The 18,244-nt window shown below is 47.0% G+C and overlaps 1 long non-coding RNA gene across 1 annotated transcript in view; it reads left to right on the forward strand.

Moving 5' to 3' along the window:
• The window catches only part of LOC142930616 (uncharacterized), a 30,457-nt gene extending 16,312 nt beyond the window's left edge, over window positions 1-14,145 (forward strand). The window contains exon 3 of the long non-coding RNA XR_012946573.1: window positions 13,824-14,145. This is a non-coding gene — a long non-coding RNA (uncharacterized LOC142930616). The remainder of the gene's footprint in view (window positions 1-13,823) is intronic.
• Window positions 14,146-18,244: the final 4,099 nt, after the last annotated feature.

Genomic DNA, 18,244 nt, shown 5'->3' on the forward strand with positions numbered 1-18,244 from the left:
CATTAACATCACTAGCCCCGCCCACAACGTTCATGACCCTTGGGCTACACTCATTTTAAACTTTTAAAACAGTCTGCTTTTAGCAGCTTTCCCCTTCTGTTTTCCTCCTGATGACGATCGCTTGCGTTGTGATCGAAACGAAGTAGTTTTTTGTTTATTTCATTTGTATTATTTTGAACCAATCTACGTGACTTTACCGAAAGACCCAAATAATCTGTGGCCAATTCATATTAAAAAAAAACGTATTTTGCATGTAATAAGGCATGCATAGCACCTGATCAAAACTTTTAAAATGTCTTTTACTTATTAGGCAAATGGATGCTATTAATGAGGAACATGCGTCATTGTATGATATTATATCTGCAAGCCATATAGCAGCTAACTTAATTGAAACACAATCCGAGCTCGTCAGGAAGCACGAGCGACGTCTCCTAGATGTATGCACGTGGAACTTCTTTTCGCACCGTACGTAGCCTGCCGTGATAATTGGAGATGTGCAGGGGGGGAGGGGGGAAGAAGGACAGCAAACTAAACAAAAACAGCAGTTCCAAACAATTAGTTTTAAATCTAGATTTGAAAGTGCTTCGCTTTGGTGGCGTCGTAGTATCGGATGGAAGTTGCTTGTTTGGGGGGTTGATTTACCCACTGCTGGCTTGCATGGCCATTTGGTCCCAGATTCCACATATAAGCCCTGTTCACCAGAGCCCAATTGATTGAACGGCCAGAATCTAAACATTCCTGAATTAATAAATAAATAAAACTGAGCCGGTGCAAATTTGACTTAAACAGGTGACAAGAATTGTGAGGAGCAGACCCGGAAGTAGTGCGAGATGAGGGTGCCTCTGAGCATCACCGTGCCCGGTGCCGCAAATGTTTCTCCCACACTGCCCCAAACAAAGTTCGGTAGGAGTCTCAAAACACCGGTGTGGCCTCAGCCGCCGGCGTCTTGTCACGCCGCCCTGGGGAGGTAACCACACAGCAGTGTGCTATCGGTATTCCAGAGGGACTTCTTCACCCAGTCGTGATACCTAGATATACCAGAGGGTCTTCTTCACACAGTCGTGATACCTAGGTATTCCAGAGGGCCTTCTTCACCCAGTCGTGATACCTAGGTATACCAGAGGGCCTTCTTCACACAGTCGTGATACCTAGGTATTCCAGAGGGACTTCTTCACACAGTCGTGATACCTAGATATACCAGAGGGTCTTCTTCACTCAGTCGTGATACCTAGGTATTCCAGAGGGCCTTCTTCACACAGTCGTGATACCTAGGTATTCCAGAGGGACTTCTTCACACAGTCGTGATACCTAGGTATACCAGAGGGACTTCTTCATCCAGTCGTGATACCTAGATATACCAGAGGGTCTTCTTCATCCAGTCGTGATATCTAGGTATACCAGAGGGCCTTCTTCACACAGTCGTGATACCTAGGTATACCAGAGGGCCTTCTTCACACAGTCGTGATACCTAGGTATTCCAGAGGGACTTCTTCACCCAGTCGTGATACCTAGGTATACCAGGGGGTCTTCTTCACTCAGTCGTGATACCTAGGTATTCCAGAGGGTCGTCTTCACACAGTCGTGATACCTAGGTATACCAGGGGGTCTTCTTCATCCAGTCGTGATACCTAGGTATTCCAGAGGGTCTTCTTCACACAGTCGTGATACCTAGGTATTCCAGAGGGTCGTCTTCACACAGTCGTGATACCTAGGTATACCAGAGGGATGTATTCACCCAGTCGTGATACCTAGGTATACCAGAGGGTCTTCTTCATCCAGTCGTGATACCTAGGTATACCAGAGGGTCTTATTCACCCAGTTTACCTAGATATACCAGAGGGTCTTCTTCATCCAGTCGTGATACCTAGGTATTCCAGAGGGCCTTCTTCACACAGTCGTGATACCTAGGTATTCCAGAGGGACTTCTTCACACAGTCGTGATACCTAGGTATTCCAGAGGGCCTTCTTCACACAGTCGTGATACCTAGGTATACCAGAGGGCCTTCTTCACCCAGTTGTGATACCTAGGTATTCCAGAGGGCCTTCTTCACACAGTCGTGATACCTAGATATACCAGAGGGCCTTCTTCACACAGTCGTGATACCTAGGTATTCCAGAGGGCCTTCTTCACACAGTCGTGATACCTAGGTATACCAGAGGGTCTTCTTCATCCAGTCGTGATACCTAGATATACCAGAGGGCCTTCTTCACACAGTCGTGATACCTAGGTATTCCAGAGGGCCTTCTTCACACAGTCGTGATACCTAGGTATACCAGAGGGTCTTCTTCATCCAGTCGTGATACCTAGATATACCAGAGGGTCTTCTTCACCCAGTCGTGATACCTAGGTATACCAGGGGGTCTTCTTCACACAGTCGTGATACCTAGTCGAGCGTGTCGGTCACTACTTGGGGGCAGATTTATTTCGCGAATGCGATTGCACACGACTTCCCACGGTCAAAACACCAGATGCATTTACAAAATATTTAATGATAAATAAATGTTCTTTGGGAGCGGAGAGAGAGAAACAAAAAGAGGATTAGCGAAACAACTCAGTGTGCGTGTTCAGAAGAAAAAGATACATATACAATTCACAGTATGTTTAACCGTAGCAGTTACCACTTCAGCTTGGCTGTTGATGATGTGATGTGACAGATTGTGCCATGCAGTTTTAATTTATGCACAGGGGGGCTGAAGGCAGCATGATTAGTTACAGTGTTTAAGTTCTGTAAATTGTACCATTAAACATAAGGGTTTGAGGATAGGTGTTTATGCTCGAATGCCACGTTATGATGTGCTATCCAAAGCAGATGCACTGATTTGTTTGTGCACCGTGCTTTGAACCCAGCAACATGAGTTCTATTACTGGCCACAGCTAACGTGAGTGGCAGAGTTCTTTAAATCAGTCCTGGGCCTCTCCTGGGTCAGCTCAGCCTCAAATGAATGCGTACCCTTATCCAGTGGTCTACAAGTGTATTTAACAAGGGGTCTTTGTAAATAAATATACACTGGTGGAGCCGTGATGCGCACTGGGATCTAATCCCAATGTCCTGAGTTCGATACCGAGCCATGGCAACGTCACCAACCAAACAACTCAGTGGTAAGGGGCCGTCCATAAATGCCGTCATGCGATTTTGGACTATTTGTGACCCACCCCCCTCGTCACACGGCATCACAAAAAGTCAAACCCCCCCTCAAATATGACGTCACAAAGCTCTGCCCCCCCCCCCAAAAAATATATATTTCCATTTTGAAAATTAAACATGCTTCAAATCTCTTTAAACTGTTGTCATTGTAGTGCGTATGTAATGTGGCGCTGCACTCTGATGTTGTAGGAGTGTTGTTATAACAATTAGTGTTGTTATAACAATTTTATATTTATTTAAAGTTGCGCATTTTGATGTGACGTCACATTTCTCAACCCCCCCCCCCCTCCCCCTAGTCACACATCGTCACAAATGTCTGACCCCCCCCACTCCCCCAGGTGTGTGACGTAATTTATGGACGGCCCTTAAGTAAGCTGTGGTCGACCGATGGAATGACTTTCCCCTGGCAATAGGAATTTGGATTTTTCTTCACTGGCTCAGGGCAGCATGATGGGGTAGAGCAGCGCGCCTTGCACAGGTCTGAGTGAGGAAAGTCATTTCACTTACTCATGGATTGCTCATGTCCTCAGGAACACAGCATCCTGCTGCCATCTGCTGCTGGTAAAAAATATGAGGGTGGAGTGAATTGCCCAAACGGTGACATCCCAGTTGAGGATTTGCATCTCGAAGGGCAGATCGAATGCGCCAGCAACTCAAAGCACCTTACATCACATCTCAAATATTCCGTTACTCTCCTACAGCATAGCCAAGGGGACCCTTGTGGCAGCTGTCCCTGTGCTGCACGGGGTGTACGTAACACCAACCTGACAATGGGACATACGCAGCAGCAGCATCAGCGATGCGTTTTTATCTTCTCCAAATTCAGGGATGTTTGAGTAATTTGGCAAAAATGTTGAACCATCCCGCCAGAACACACGACTCCTCAGGAAAAACCACGCGTTCAATAGGATAACACAAACCCTGCACGAATGGCAAATAGAAGGCCACTTTCAGTCCTGCCCCCTGCAGGCTTGCACGTTGTGACTTACATGATGGCTTTCAGATCAAATGCTACACTTTGTGTTCTTCATCGCCAGGCCTGTGGGCTACTGGCGGCCTCTGGTGGCCTTTAGTGCGGCTCCCGACAGAAAACAAATGTAAATGATCTCGTCTTGCAGGCGGTGTGCCGGCCCTAACAAATGTCAGCAACAAAAAATATCAACCGCATTAAATTCCATTATCCCTCAGCCCGAGTCCATCCGAGGGAGTTAATAACACGCGATGCTAGACGGCGCCACCCCTCTTATTGAGGAAGGTGGCCCCACGTCTAAATATTAGTGAAGAACACTGCGCTACGCCATCTGATCTGACAGTGGCAACATTAGTGGTGAAACTTAGAGCAAAGAGCTGGCTCCACTGGAGATCCGGGTTTTGCATCTGGTGGTTAAATTAATATTTCAAGTGGAGAGGGTTGATGTTTATATTCTTCGATACACTGAATAGCAGCTGGATACGTCCATTTGAGCAAGGGGGGCAATGCATGTGTGGAGTGCGACAGCATACGTCGGGATCATAGATTGACAAATGTCAGCAACAACAAAAATATCAACCGCATTACATTTAATTATCCCTCAGCCCGAGTCCATCCGAGGGAGGTAAGAACACGCGATGATAGATGGCGCCACCCCTCATGCAGCTAGAGAGAGCCGATGAAGGCATTTCGGGAGTACGGTAGCTCTCTGATGCCACCTTCCAAAGGCTTCTTTATAACAAACAATGTTTGGGCTTAAGGTGTCCCGGGATTAAAGCGGATTCTCAAGTGCAGTGATTTGATGGCCTTGGCCAGGTCTTCAACGGAGGAACAAACATATATACGAAAATATAACTTTTTACTTAATTTAGCAAAATTCCAGCTATCGGGGGAAATATTAAATATATATAAAAACATCAGTTTAACTGCTTTCTGATGGTGCTGGGGTGACGCGATGTAAACTCCGTCGCCTGGCATGCAGGAGGTCGTGAGTTCGATCCCGACCCTGACGGAGTTTGCACGTTCTCTCCGTGGTCGCGTGGATGTTTCTCTGCGTCCTCCGGTTTTTCCCTCTACATTTTGAAACGGCACGCGTTTCGAGCATTTGACATTTAAAACCACTTCGTTGAGCTATCACCTGAAAAAGAGCGAAATAGCTCAGTGGGGTCTTACAGCTGTTAAAATAAAATACAAATATATTTCATTTAGATTTGTTGCAGATCGTGAAGGAAAATTGTAGCGATCCCTAATTGTGCAGATTTTCAAATGTCACTCGATTTTTTTCCCTTCTGAAAATCCCTTCTACGGCATCTCCTTTCACATACTCGGTGCTAAAGCGGACAGCAAGGGTGGTGGCACTGCCCACGCGGCGAGAGATAGGAATGTGAATCTCCCGTTCTTGTGCCACGATGCCAATATCAAACTCGGAACAAAGTATGCTGTAATTTAAAAGGTGTTCGACAAAATCTTAAATATTTTAAAAGACAGGTAGTGAGGTGTGTGTGCGTGTGTATCAGCGTGTGAGTTTTTTTTTTTCACATCTGCGAAGTAAAATCCACGGGCAGTTTTGGAGCATGGGAAACATCTGGAAGTTTTGAAAGACGTGTAATGACAGTAGAACCTACATGCGCTGTGAGTGGACTCGTGGCCACGGGAGGTAATGACGGGGGTATCAGTTGTGAGTACAAAGGCACTAGTGGCTACGGGAGGTAATGACAGGGGAGTCAGCTGTGAGTGCGAAGGGACTGGTGGCTACGGGAATGTTCGAGAAGGGAGCGTGGTCACGTGACGGAAGAGGACGGTGGTGTCTGCGTCCAGAGTCAGCGAAAATGATCGAGAAGGGCGGCGTGGCCTCGTGTTGATATATAAAAGGGAGATGCACGGGAGACTCGGGGCTGTTGCGGTGGGGGTCTCCGCCTGATGTCAAGTGAACATGTCATCAATCAAGTTCCATCTCAAGAGAAGTGCGTCAAGTCGTCATTGCAGACGCAATTGTTGTGAGTGCGAAGGGACTGATCGCTCTGGGAATGTTCGAAATTATTAAACACATCAGCACCATTGCCATCTCACCACAGACCACAAGAGGGCAATAGAAGCACAGCACGTTCACCGGTCCGTGGGCCAAAGCAGAAATGAGTAACCAACTACGATGGTAGAACAAACTTTAGGAGTACCAATTTATGTATACAGCTAATACGAATTAATAACTTGAGAACCACACCCATTTGAAATGGTTATCACCTAATGCACGGGTATCGTACACAATGATAAATTGTAAGCACACGTTGATGTCCTGCCACCTCAGGTGGTACCGACAAAGTCAATCGTAGTTTAACGCTTTTGTGATCAATATCATCCATAATCTAGGTTTTTTTGGGGGTTAGGTCGTGTAAATATAAATGCGTTATTAAACCCGCCACCACCCGACACAGCCAATTAGTGAAGGTTTGTCACGTAAACAGAACGTGCCAATTCGTTACTAGTACAGCACACTGGTGCGCTGTAAATATTGTGGATTTGCTCTCCAACACACCGATGTGCTGTACCAGAAACGAATTGACATCTTCTGTTTACGTGACAACCCTTACTAATTGGCTGTGTCGGGTAGTGGCGGGTTTAACGACACATTCATATTTACGCCAGCAAACCAAATAAACAACCCGTATATTATCAAAGTCAGTAGCAGTTTTGATTGCAGTATTTATTTTTTGTTTTACGTCTTAAATGGTGGAGCGGTGGTGCCGTCGTTAGCGCACTGCACTATCAACGTGGCGGCCCGAGTTAAACACTTGGCCAAAGCTAACGTTCGTGGAGAGTGATATATGAAACAGCGTGAGAGCGCCTCTTTACCAGCCTGCAATCAAAAGCATGGTGAAGTATGGCCGATATTCTTCACCAGATAAATGCCAATGTCGAGGTCTACTGCTCGCCACGACGAGAAGGCTTCAGGTGAGAGAGTGTCGCTTTGCTGTTTCTCCTCCTCTATTGAAGAAACGCAGACTTTAGTGGTTTGCTACGTTGTCCAGAGTTTGGGCTGCATGGACACAATCGCACTGCGGCTGCAAACCATTGTGAATGTTCAATTCGTGGAGGTGTGAGCATCGGCCTGTTGATGCTCTGATGCGGATGACGGTTACACCAGTATCTTCAACGAACGTCGAAGCCAGGAAATGGGGGCGATGATGTTCGGATCTCGAATGAGAGTCGTTTATTTCGGGGCGTCCACGTTGGTGCACTCTGTTCACCGGGCATTCTTCCGGATCTGGGCGATATTCTAGGACGGTCGACAGCGTGATCACGAGAAGAGCGACCGGGACTTGCGTCGTCGGCGAGGTTACATTGTTGAGGGCTTGAGGGTAGGCTGTGTTTGGCAAGAGCAACGTGTGAACTACATTGCAGTTTGCACGGCTGGGAGACGTTAGGTCCCCTTCTCGCAGAGGCTCCAAGCTGTCACGCGTGTTTTAACGCTTCACCTCGTTTCTGTTTGTCTCTTCCCCCAAAAAAAAAATATATTTTATCGAACAAACGATTCGGGTACAACACTCCGCGTGCTCGCGCGTGTGAATTGACGCCAGTATAGACACAGCGCGAAGCACACAATCCAAGAAGAGGTGTGTGCCCTCTCTGGCAATAAAACTGGTGTTCACATGTTCAGACACCGAACATAAACCCGTTGCAAGGAATCGTCTCTGCATTAACCACACATACCTGTGGTGAACATGCGAAACAAACAAAAAACGTGCTCTGGTGGTATATGCGTTGTCCTGCTCCCTGGTGCTGTTCACCTTTTGGCGTTCTCTGATCTAACGCTGTTTGAGACCAGGCCCTAAAGAAGCCTGTGTCTGGTGTAGACCAAGCCGTTTCAAAGACAATGCATACATTACCAGAGCATTTTTTTGTTTGCATGTTCATCATGAGTACGTGTGATTAATGCAGACATGATTACTTGCAGAAGGTTTATTTTTTCTTGGGGTATTTGAACATCTTAACCTGTTCTCATATTGTGATACTGACAAGAAAGGTTCCATGTTGCCAAGTACAATGTTTATTACCAACGTTTTTAGTTTTGGCGTCACGTCAAGAGCAGCTCATACCGTCGAAATGGACGTCGTTAATTCTAATGCAGATTCGACTGGTGAAGTATGGTAGTGGATTGACAGATGGCTGAAATTACTCGGCTGCTTATTTATACAGCAATTACCTATGCGCTTAATTGATTACGAAGATTGAAAGGTAAAAGTGCAGCCGCGTAATTACTTGCGCATGCCAATGGTGCTGCAAGAAACTGCACTCGATGGAGCTCTGAAGAGCTCCCCAGGGAAGGCATTTTGGCCTCCCTCTTCAGCGCTGGCCGAATTTGCAAGTAGGTGTAAATGCCCACACTCTACACACCACGCGTAAGCTTCCAATGGACAGTGGTTGAACCCAGGGGCGCTGCTGGGTGTACAGCAGGCGGCAGGGGGAGTTTTAACAAAGGCGCACCGTTCGTAACCGATCGTTCGACCACAGCAGCACCATCCGTCCAAATGTATCCATGAATGGGCATAATGCCTCGCTGCCGTGCCTTTTTATGTGATTTTAATTTAATGGGCGTTTTGTCGGCTATTGCATTTAATTTGTTTGCTCACGGCTATTTTAAACCCAATATGCCAAGGAATCTGCTCACAAACACTGTCAACCACCGTGATGAATGAAGACACTCAGACTTGCGCTCAATCTAAACACGAGCCACTTAGGAGGGCTTGTGACAACAAACTTAAAACAATTGTAAAACTATATAAATAAATAACCAGTGGAAAGGGAGTGGTTGCGGGGGGGGGGCATTAGCAATGGGTTACTTTAAATAAAACTGCAGTCACAAACCATCTTCTAAGTCTCATTAATCCCAAGTTGTGATTTTAGGGGGGGGGAATACCTGCCTCAAACACAGGGCGATAATAATGGCATTATTTTTAAATTTATAATACAACTAAGGGCAACACAACAGCAGCCAGCAAATACAACCACGGGCCTTGATCAGTGCCAGGCTAGGTGCACTTCGAAGGAAGAGTGGCGGCAGCGCGTTGGCACTCTCGTCCATTCACTGTGCTAAGATCTCAAACAAACAAACACAAAACCTCGGTTCAATTCCGGGCCATTCCCAAGTCATATCCGAACCTGCCCTGGGCCTCCACTCGGTCGGCTCGGCCTTACATCGCGATGTTAAAATTGTGTGAACATTCGCACTTTCGAGACAAAGGTGGCCTCGCGTAGTGATGGCCATACCATCGCAGTATGTACTTACACTGGCAGCCTTAACAGGTAGTTACAAACACAACTTCCCCCTATAGTTTACGAGACTAAAAAGAAACATATTCTTGGTCCTTTCGGTAAAGTCACGTAGAAGGGAAACAATAAAAGAATACAAAATATAAAACAATACAATTCTCACGACGTTTCAACTGTAACACAAGCGTGAGAATGTTATTGTTTTATATTTTTATTATTTTATTGTTTCCCTTCTACGTGACTTTACCGAAAGAACCAAGAATATGAATCCCTGCAGTCACGAAAGCTTTAAATTAAAAATAAACATTTGAATATGCACTCTAATACTCGCAGATTTATTGCTCGATATATATTATATGCATTTTTTTTACGATTCCACAAAACAACTGTAATAACACCTGCGTTCTTGTGTACACATTTTGCATTGAAATACGCATAACAGTTCTTGTGTACACATTGTGTACACATTTTGCATTGAAATACGCATAACAGTGGTAACCCTACGTACGTGTGATTACTTGCAACTGCATCCATCGATACTCAAAGGCTAGAGATGGGTAAATATAAAGAAATGTGGTTAGAAAGGTGATACACGCTAAAGGCGCAACCCTGAAACTACCAGGCTGCTGCTGGTGGAAAGGTCTCAACTCTGGGGAGCTGGACAGCGAGCCCCCTCCAAGGAGGGGGGGGGAGTGGTATCTTGGCCTCACACTCGCAACTACACGTTCGCAAAAAATCCACGAGCACAAGCTGAGAGAGATGGATGTTGCTCGTGACATGTGCAACCATCTCCCTTTTGGCCTTGGCTTTTTTTTTCTTTTTTACCGCCAGGAAATTGGATCAGCATGAAATTTGGACAACTGCACTCTGGGGGGAAAGGCGGTGGTCCTTTGATCTTATAACTGAGGGTTTACTGATATTATTGCCTTCCGACACTCAGGACCTCAAGAGTGCCGAAAGTATCGCAGAAGCCCGCACACCAATCGTATAGTTTCCATCATTCATTACACACGTTGCAGGACGATGATGATTAGCAGCTTGGCATGGAGATATATTTAAAAATAGCTGAATGCGCGATCGATTTTCTACAGGGGGGAGAAAAAATTACGGATGAAGGCTTTTGTGTGATTTAATAGAAAGCTCTTACGCGCCATATCCATTGCCCGTGAAAATATGAAAACCTCTCTGGATTAATTTGAACACGATCACGATGTATGCACACACGCACGCACGCGCACCCCAGTTAGGAACATAACCCGCACAATAAAGTCCCAAACCTTCTCGGCGACTGACTCGTCTCGATCCACCGGCGCAGTGAAAGCAAGCGGCTTTGTGTCAACTCGAAAACTGAACGGCGGCCCGCACGGGGTAGGGTGGAAGTGGAAAGTGTGAGCGAAGGAACCTGGCACTTAATAGCACGAGGAGGAGGAGGAGGGGGGTGAGAATTGCTTTGGTGTGCTTCTCCTTACAAGTTCGTTTAAAAAGTATCCAGACGGCCTTAAATAAATAAATAAAATGCGCCCCATGCCACGCCTGTTCGGTTTCCCGCTCGCCGGCGCTGCATTTCGGCCCCGCTCTGAAGTCCCACAGCGCGGCTCGGCTCGCCGCGTTTTGAGATCCCCCGGGGGTATTGACCCGGGGCTTGAACTCAGCAAACCCTCGGAGGAGCCGCCTCGCCATCTCGGACGCTCGACTTGGCAACAGCCGTCGCCACCCAGCCACGTCACAGCCAAGGGCAACCTCAACATCTGGCAAAATGACCAAGACCTGGAGTCAAACCGGGATGCCTGAGAGTCAGAGGGAAGAGCTGTCCCTGTGAATGCGACCTATTGACCTTTCACGCTAGGGAAAGTGGCTATTACTGGAAGAGTTATTTTTTCATCGTTTTTTTTTATTTTTACGCGCTGAGGGATTAACCCTTTGATCCATGGCTTTATTTTGTTTTAAGTTTTTACAGCCTCCAGGGGAGAAAAAAAAAACCTTATTGCAAGTGGTATAGTGGGTATGTACACTAATGCATTTACATATATAGCACACTTGTACTTACATTGACAAGGAAATTACGCATACAGTATATGTGTACGAGGCCCAACGTTGTAAAATGACTAATGCAAGCAAACATTGACAATGCATACTAATTCTTACCAAGGTCAAAATCCCTTACGGTGAACTCCTTAAGAGTCACTCTGCACACAACGTTCTGCCACATGGCAAAATAAGAATAATTTTTTTTCGCCCATTGTACATCCACTGCTGGGTTAAAACTTATTTGTTTATATAAGGTAAGGCCCACCGATCTATACAGAAAATATTCAGAAGCGACCTGGCCACAAATGATAGCTCAACGAAGTGGCTTATCACGTCGATATTTATAGCACCCAAATACTCCAAACGCATTTTTTTTTAACTACGGAGGGAAAAAAAACAGAGGACCTGCAGAAAAATTCACGCGACTACGGGGAGAACATGCAAACTCCAAATATACAGGCATCAGCATCTGAATAGAACCCACGACCTTCTGTATACTAAGCGAGATAATTAACATCTAGCCACGACGGTGCCCCTAGTAACTTAACGACTTCGCACGTCATGTTGGTCATGAGCATTGTGTGACCGTAGTTTACCACGCTGACCAATGCGGATTGGTGAAAGAAGGGGCCCAATGATCGCTTGCGATGTCACCTGCCACTTGACGCGAGCCATGGCTGTGAAAGATGACCTCACGTTGCTGGGTTCGTGGCGCACCGCGCCGCTTACGCAACGTCCGCATTCAAAACGAGGATTATCGGGGCGCCAGGAAGCAATTGAACGACCGTGATTCTTGAGGTGCGGTGCCAGGCTGTGTCACTCGAAAGCCGGACGACAAGTTGTTCCTCGAAGAGGCGGTAGATTGAATATACCGATAGTGGTTGCAGTCGCTATCTTTATTTTGGAGGGGGGGAAAAAATGCCACCGAGTTCTTTGAGAAGCAGAGGATAAGAATAATGAGGGTTTATTTTTTTTTATAGAACGTCCCAAAACGCCGAGGCTTCTCAAAGCGCTTTTATTTGGTTTCTCAGCACATTTCAAAGGGCACCTCCCATGGAAGCTGCCCCTGTTCGGCAACAAAGGTAGCTTAGCACCTGGCCTGCCAATCCGCATTGGTCTGCAAGTAGAGGGTGGGGCGATGACTTCTTAGCGTCATCCCAAATTAAGTAATTTCATGGTAATTTTATAACTTCGCAAATGTGTACCATGATACCACCAGAACACAACGGGCTACCCTTGCGAATGACGTCACTGGATCTTCAACGTCCACTGTGTGTATGCTGAACTTCTTATGCACCGTACGTAGCCAACGGTGCTAATTGGAGGTGCGGGGGGAAGGACCACAAGCTAAACACAAAACGACAAACTAAACTCCAACATAGCAGTATCATGGTAAATACACACTGCAGTAATAACTAGGGTGGCCGCTGGACTCGAACTGCGAACCTCTGCAACGAGCGTCACCGCCAGAGGATTAGCTAATCTCGTCGTCTTGTCGGAGAAGTTGACACCAACAAAACATCTTGAGCTCATTCAGAGTAAATCGTGCGCTGATCGTCACGTCACGTTGATTTCCACATTGACAGCCTGACAATCCAGTCCAAAAAGAAAGCATCCACTGGACTCGGGGATTCGATTGTACAGATGAAATGTGTGCTAGGAAACACGGCAAGTGCGAGTGTGCACGCACAGGTTAGGCTCGTGAGCATCTGAGCACGTGCTAGCTCGCATTTCCAACGCACGCACGCACACCACAATGTCCTTACGTTTAATAGCAACACTCCATTTATTGTGGTTGTCTAAATATGATGCGGATCGTGGCTTTGGCATTGGTAAGTTACGTGTGAAGTTTTTTTTTCCTAGCGATTGGTTAAGAGGCTTAGACAAACGTTTTGGTAAAGCTGCTGCTGCTGTACCAGCCCCAAAAGACAAACATCTCGTATAGCCTTAACAGACTGTTGGGGCAAGTGCTGTTAGCGAGCACTTATAAAGGCCGTAACGGCACACGAGGGGGTGGGTGGCCAACACCACGCCCGACCGTCTTTTTCTCCCCAGTGGCGATGTCTACACGTCGCACCATGTACTCACTTGATGCTGAGTCGACCTAGGAGAGGCTCAGGACCGGTTCAGATAATCGTTACTGCTGTTGTCCGTGAGCGGAAATCGAACTCGGCTCGCTGGGTTCGTAGCGCAGCGAAGCGCTAACCGCTGCACCACCGCTCCCCACCCCGTCACCCCCACCTCACCAGCCCCTTCTGATGAGGATGGTGAAGTATGGTCAAACAACCCCGTTCACCGATATCAAATTAGTGGACTGACAAAGAGCTGACAATTGTTATTATTAAATTGTATATGTATGTTTCATTCGTGTATAAGATCTGTGACACACCATCACCTTTGTTTATCCTTAGGTGAAAGTCATCAACTTAAAGACTGGAGACGATTGGGATAAACTTTGGGGAAATAATAAAAAAAGTACGCAAAGAGTGGACACACGACACAGGAAAGTCGACACGCAGAACGAATCGCGGTCTGTGCGAGCTGTGGTTCATCATAATTACCATCGGCCATGGTCAATCCACTGCTGGATGAAGTCTACACCAAGCTACTGCCATCCCCATCTCTCGCATGTTGTTGGACGCTATTCACGCGTCTACCATATAATACGTGGCACGGCGACAAAATAAATACCGCACAGTGGACTCCAACACAATTTTCTTGGAAATGAACTTTCAAAAGTGCAAATGTTCCCCGCCCCCCCCCCCCCTTATACTCACACATAAAAAAAAACACAATATCAAAATCTCCAATGTGCTCCTCTAAGCAGTGAGCAAATGCTCCGTTCCGTTGGCGGAACAGAACCAGCGTTGGAAATTCCACATTCCCAAGACAATAGCCCTGGTCTCCATAGGAAAGCCCTCTGCATACTTCCTCTGCGCCGTGCAGTGCAGCTGCACCACGTGGCTCGTATTTCCAAAGCCCCCCGAGGGACGATGTGGATGAGGCTGAGTCCACCTTGACCCTGTCCAAAACAACGGATATGTACATCGCTTAATATTCTGTCCGCAGCAACACCACCAACAAAAACATTCAATGACGCGCCACAACACACGGGCACATACATCACTTTTCCGAGAAGCTTACTCGAGATACAATTTCACACGAGTGGCCCAAGAGTCCGACCGTAAAGGTGAAGAAAGACGACGCCAAAAAGAAAACCCCTTTAAAGTCCCTGGCCGTCAGCTGGGAGACAAACGACGAAAGCAGATTCATGAAAAATGTTGCCAGGGTGTGGAGCTCACGGGGCCTGGGAACATCTCTGCGAGAGGGCGGGCAGCGTAACTTTAACTCGCGATGCTAAGCCAACATGTGTGCTCCTTATCCCACGGAGCGACCCGCCTTGCACGAGACAGAGAGAGGGAGGGAGAGCGATCGCCGGCCTCGACTTTCCCCAGGGAAAGCCGGGAGCCTTCCACTGTAACGCACTTACGCATGCATCTTTTTACGAGAAGCATCGCTCAACGGGCCCAGCCAGCCGCTGCCGACGCGTGGTGGATGGCCGCAGGAGATCCGAGTGGGGCTAGGGGCGTGGGTGGGGTGGGGGTGAAAAAGCGTGGAACTAAAAAGCAAACCTCGTGGGTCCTTGGATAGCGATTCGCTGCCAAAGCAAACTTGCTCCCATCGCGTGTGCCGTTTCACTAAGTTACACCTACATCCCGCTTGCATTTTAGACTTCCTTTCTCCGAGGCGGTTAAAACACACAAAAGTGTGTGTGGGGGGAGCGTGTGCTGGACAACCTCTGCTTTGTTCTCCCCTCTCGAACACACGGTGGGGGGGGGGACACACTTTGAAAGGCGACGTCGCTCCAGCAGCGCCACTACCCCCCCCCCACCCACTATCAACCCCACTCCAAGCGTTTGCTTTCCTTAGGATCTCCGCAACAAACCAAGTGGCGTTTTGTCGGCCGGCAAGGGAAGTGAAGGGTTAGGCGCTCCGCGTGGTGGTCTTTAGCGGGGTCGCGGAACGAGCGGAACCCTTACCGCGCCCTTGGTTGTTTATAAAGCGAGCGTGTTGGGAAAATCACCCCCCCCAAGGTTTTGCAGGCGACCCTGACGAACTCCGTTTGGGCAGAGCCGTAAGCCAACTTTGCATCACCCCTTTGCAAAAGCTCAGCTCGCGATGAGGATCTGCGTTTAATTCGGGGTGGGGGCTCTGGCCACAAGTCCCCTTGCACAGCACAAAACAAAGGCAAAAATCCCAACCCCCGTATAGCCTGAAACAGACTGTTGGGGCAAGTGCTGTTAGCGAGCAGCACCTATGAAGGCCGGCACTGCGGCACACGACAGGATGGGTAGCCAGCCCCCACGCCCCCGTCCGCCTTCGCCTCCCCAGCGGCGATGTTAACACACCGCACCAGGTGCTCACTTTCATTTCATTCATTTCATTTATTAGGTATAACCCTGTGAGCCATGCGGCTCTTGACTCGGGTGCAACCGCAACAAAGAAAAACATGAACAAAAAACATCCTGAGTCTGAGTCGACCTGGGAGAGGCCCAGTTCCAGGACCGGTGCAGATGATCGTCAGTGGCCTTGGCGGGCCGTGTGCGGGAATCGAACTCGGAGGACCGCCGGGTTTGCCGCAGCAGCAGCACTCTGTCCGCTACGCCTGATGGAGGTTTACGCGCAGCGGCCTGAACTCACGGAGAGTCGAATTGGTTGCAAGTCCTTACTGCCCGCTAAGGTGCTGTCGCGTGACGTCGGGCGACATGAAGTTTGTGTAAGCACAAAGATGCATTGAATGGTCGTTACAAAATGTAGATCACTGGCAAATCTGAAGAAGAACATTTTTTTCGGGAATGTTGTGAAATCGGAAACTCACCCCCCCCCCACTACCCGTGTATAATTTGCTTATTAAGCACAGAACGTCATGCCGCTCAAGATCCGTGATCTTGACTTTTCAAATCAACATACAGGGCCTCTAACGTCATTTCGACATAAAATTTATGATTTTCGCGACACTACAAGAAGAGCCAGATAGCCCGTGCAGTAATGATCACTAGAGCAATCGTGATACCTTCCAATGCAAGGAAGCCTCTAATTCCCCACATTAAAATTGTATACGCATTTGACACGTGTAACTAAAGGCTGTGAACAATTGTATGGATATGTTATTGGGACTGCCCATAGGCCTTCTCAATGTAGTGACAATAGCATAGTTAGCAAACAGGCAATTTAACACAGTGTGAGACGAGTCGTAAGCACAGGGTGGTGGTTCAGATGTCTTGTGACCCCCAGTTACTTGACCCCCCTATTTTTTTCTTTGCATATTAATTTATGTTTTAAATGAAGCTTATTTTTTTACAAAATATATCAAGTTTTAGATAATTTAATTGGGGTCACAAGACATGTGGACCACCCTTTACATTCTCAAATGTTTCCAGTGTAGTCCGTAGGCCAGCACAGAATTCGGTACCAAAAATAGAGGAGGCAAATTATTTTATTCATACAAGTGTGTGTGTGTGTGGCCTCAGCGGTAAAATGAGTGGTTCACAATCTGAAGGTTACAAGCTCATATCCTGGCTGCGGATTGATTCAGCCCATCATCCTTCTGGGGTTGATAACAAAAAATAGGTGCCACTTCGTGGGAAGCCAACAGTGGTTGTCCTATGTATAGACTTTCCCCGGACATGGGAAGATGGAATTCACACCACCGGCTCAGCAGATGAGCACCAATTCCTCCAAGCTTTTTGAGAACGAATCACTTTCGCTGTTGCATAATTCGCTTTTATTGGTAATTAAAATATGTTGCTACAGATATATTTTTCCCCCATCTCAGTTGGCACCAACAAATGCAATATTTGGGTCAAGGCTGATGGGACTCGTGAGCTCAAAGCCGGCAAACACAGGAGAATTCCGTTTCCCCAGCGAGCGATGCACTGTCCATCGATGGCTGGCCAGTCAAAACAGGCAAAACTGGCTTCACAAAAAATAAAAAAAATAATCTAATCACCAAACCAACCAACCACATATGACAGAGAGGCCTCCTGGAATCTGGCGATTGGTACAGTGATCTAGGATCAGATAAACAGTTCAGGCTGAACGCTCTGCTATTGCCTAAAATATTTTGTCCATTAAATATTTTTGTTCATTTCTATTTGTAGGTTCGTGTTATTAGCCAACGTGTTTTGGTTGTGAGTTATTTGTGCTGGTGCACCAATGCCAATGCAGTATCACATACAAAAAAAGTTATTTTTTGTTTGTTACGTGAGATAAGGAAGGGCAATGTGCAGACTGATCTCGATCTTTTGGATATGCTCGTCACCGTTCAAATTGCACGTGTCACCTATGATTGCCGCATCATTGCGTTGGACATCGCCTCAGGACGTTTCTATTCTCTCACCGACAATCTGGAAAGTGTTGCTGCCTCCTTTGTTTGTTCCACCTGCTGATTGACTTTAACGGGCTCAGAGTTTCTATAGTGAAGGCGGGGCAAGTTTGAAGGCACTGCAATTACATCACTCTTTGTGAGAAAGGTGGGTCCTAAAACAGCTGTCTATGGGACAATAGAGAGTGACTTTTGGGTAAGACATAGCCGCAGGTTTTGTAATGCCACTTTGTAATCCCTGGCACAGGCAGCAGAGGGCCCATTGAGGGGTCGGGTTGTCTCTCGTCGGATTTAAAATGTGTACGCCACGCAAAGACAGAAATGAAACAAGCGAAAAAAGAAACAATATGCATGAACATGATTCAAAGTGAAAACAAAGAATGGAAATACAAAGGCATTTTTTTTTTACTCAGGATGAAAGAAAAGCCATATAAATGGAAATGTGTG

Source organism: Petromyzon marinus, chromosome 42, assembly GCF_048934315.1.
Source record: "Petromyzon marinus isolate PM22_M1 ecotype Great Lakes invasive population chromosome 42, UKy_Petmar_22M1.pri1.0, whole genome shotgun sequence".
Classification (NCBI taxonomy): Eukaryota; Metazoa; Chordata; class Hyperoartia; order Petromyzontiformes; family Petromyzontidae; genus Petromyzon; species Petromyzon marinus.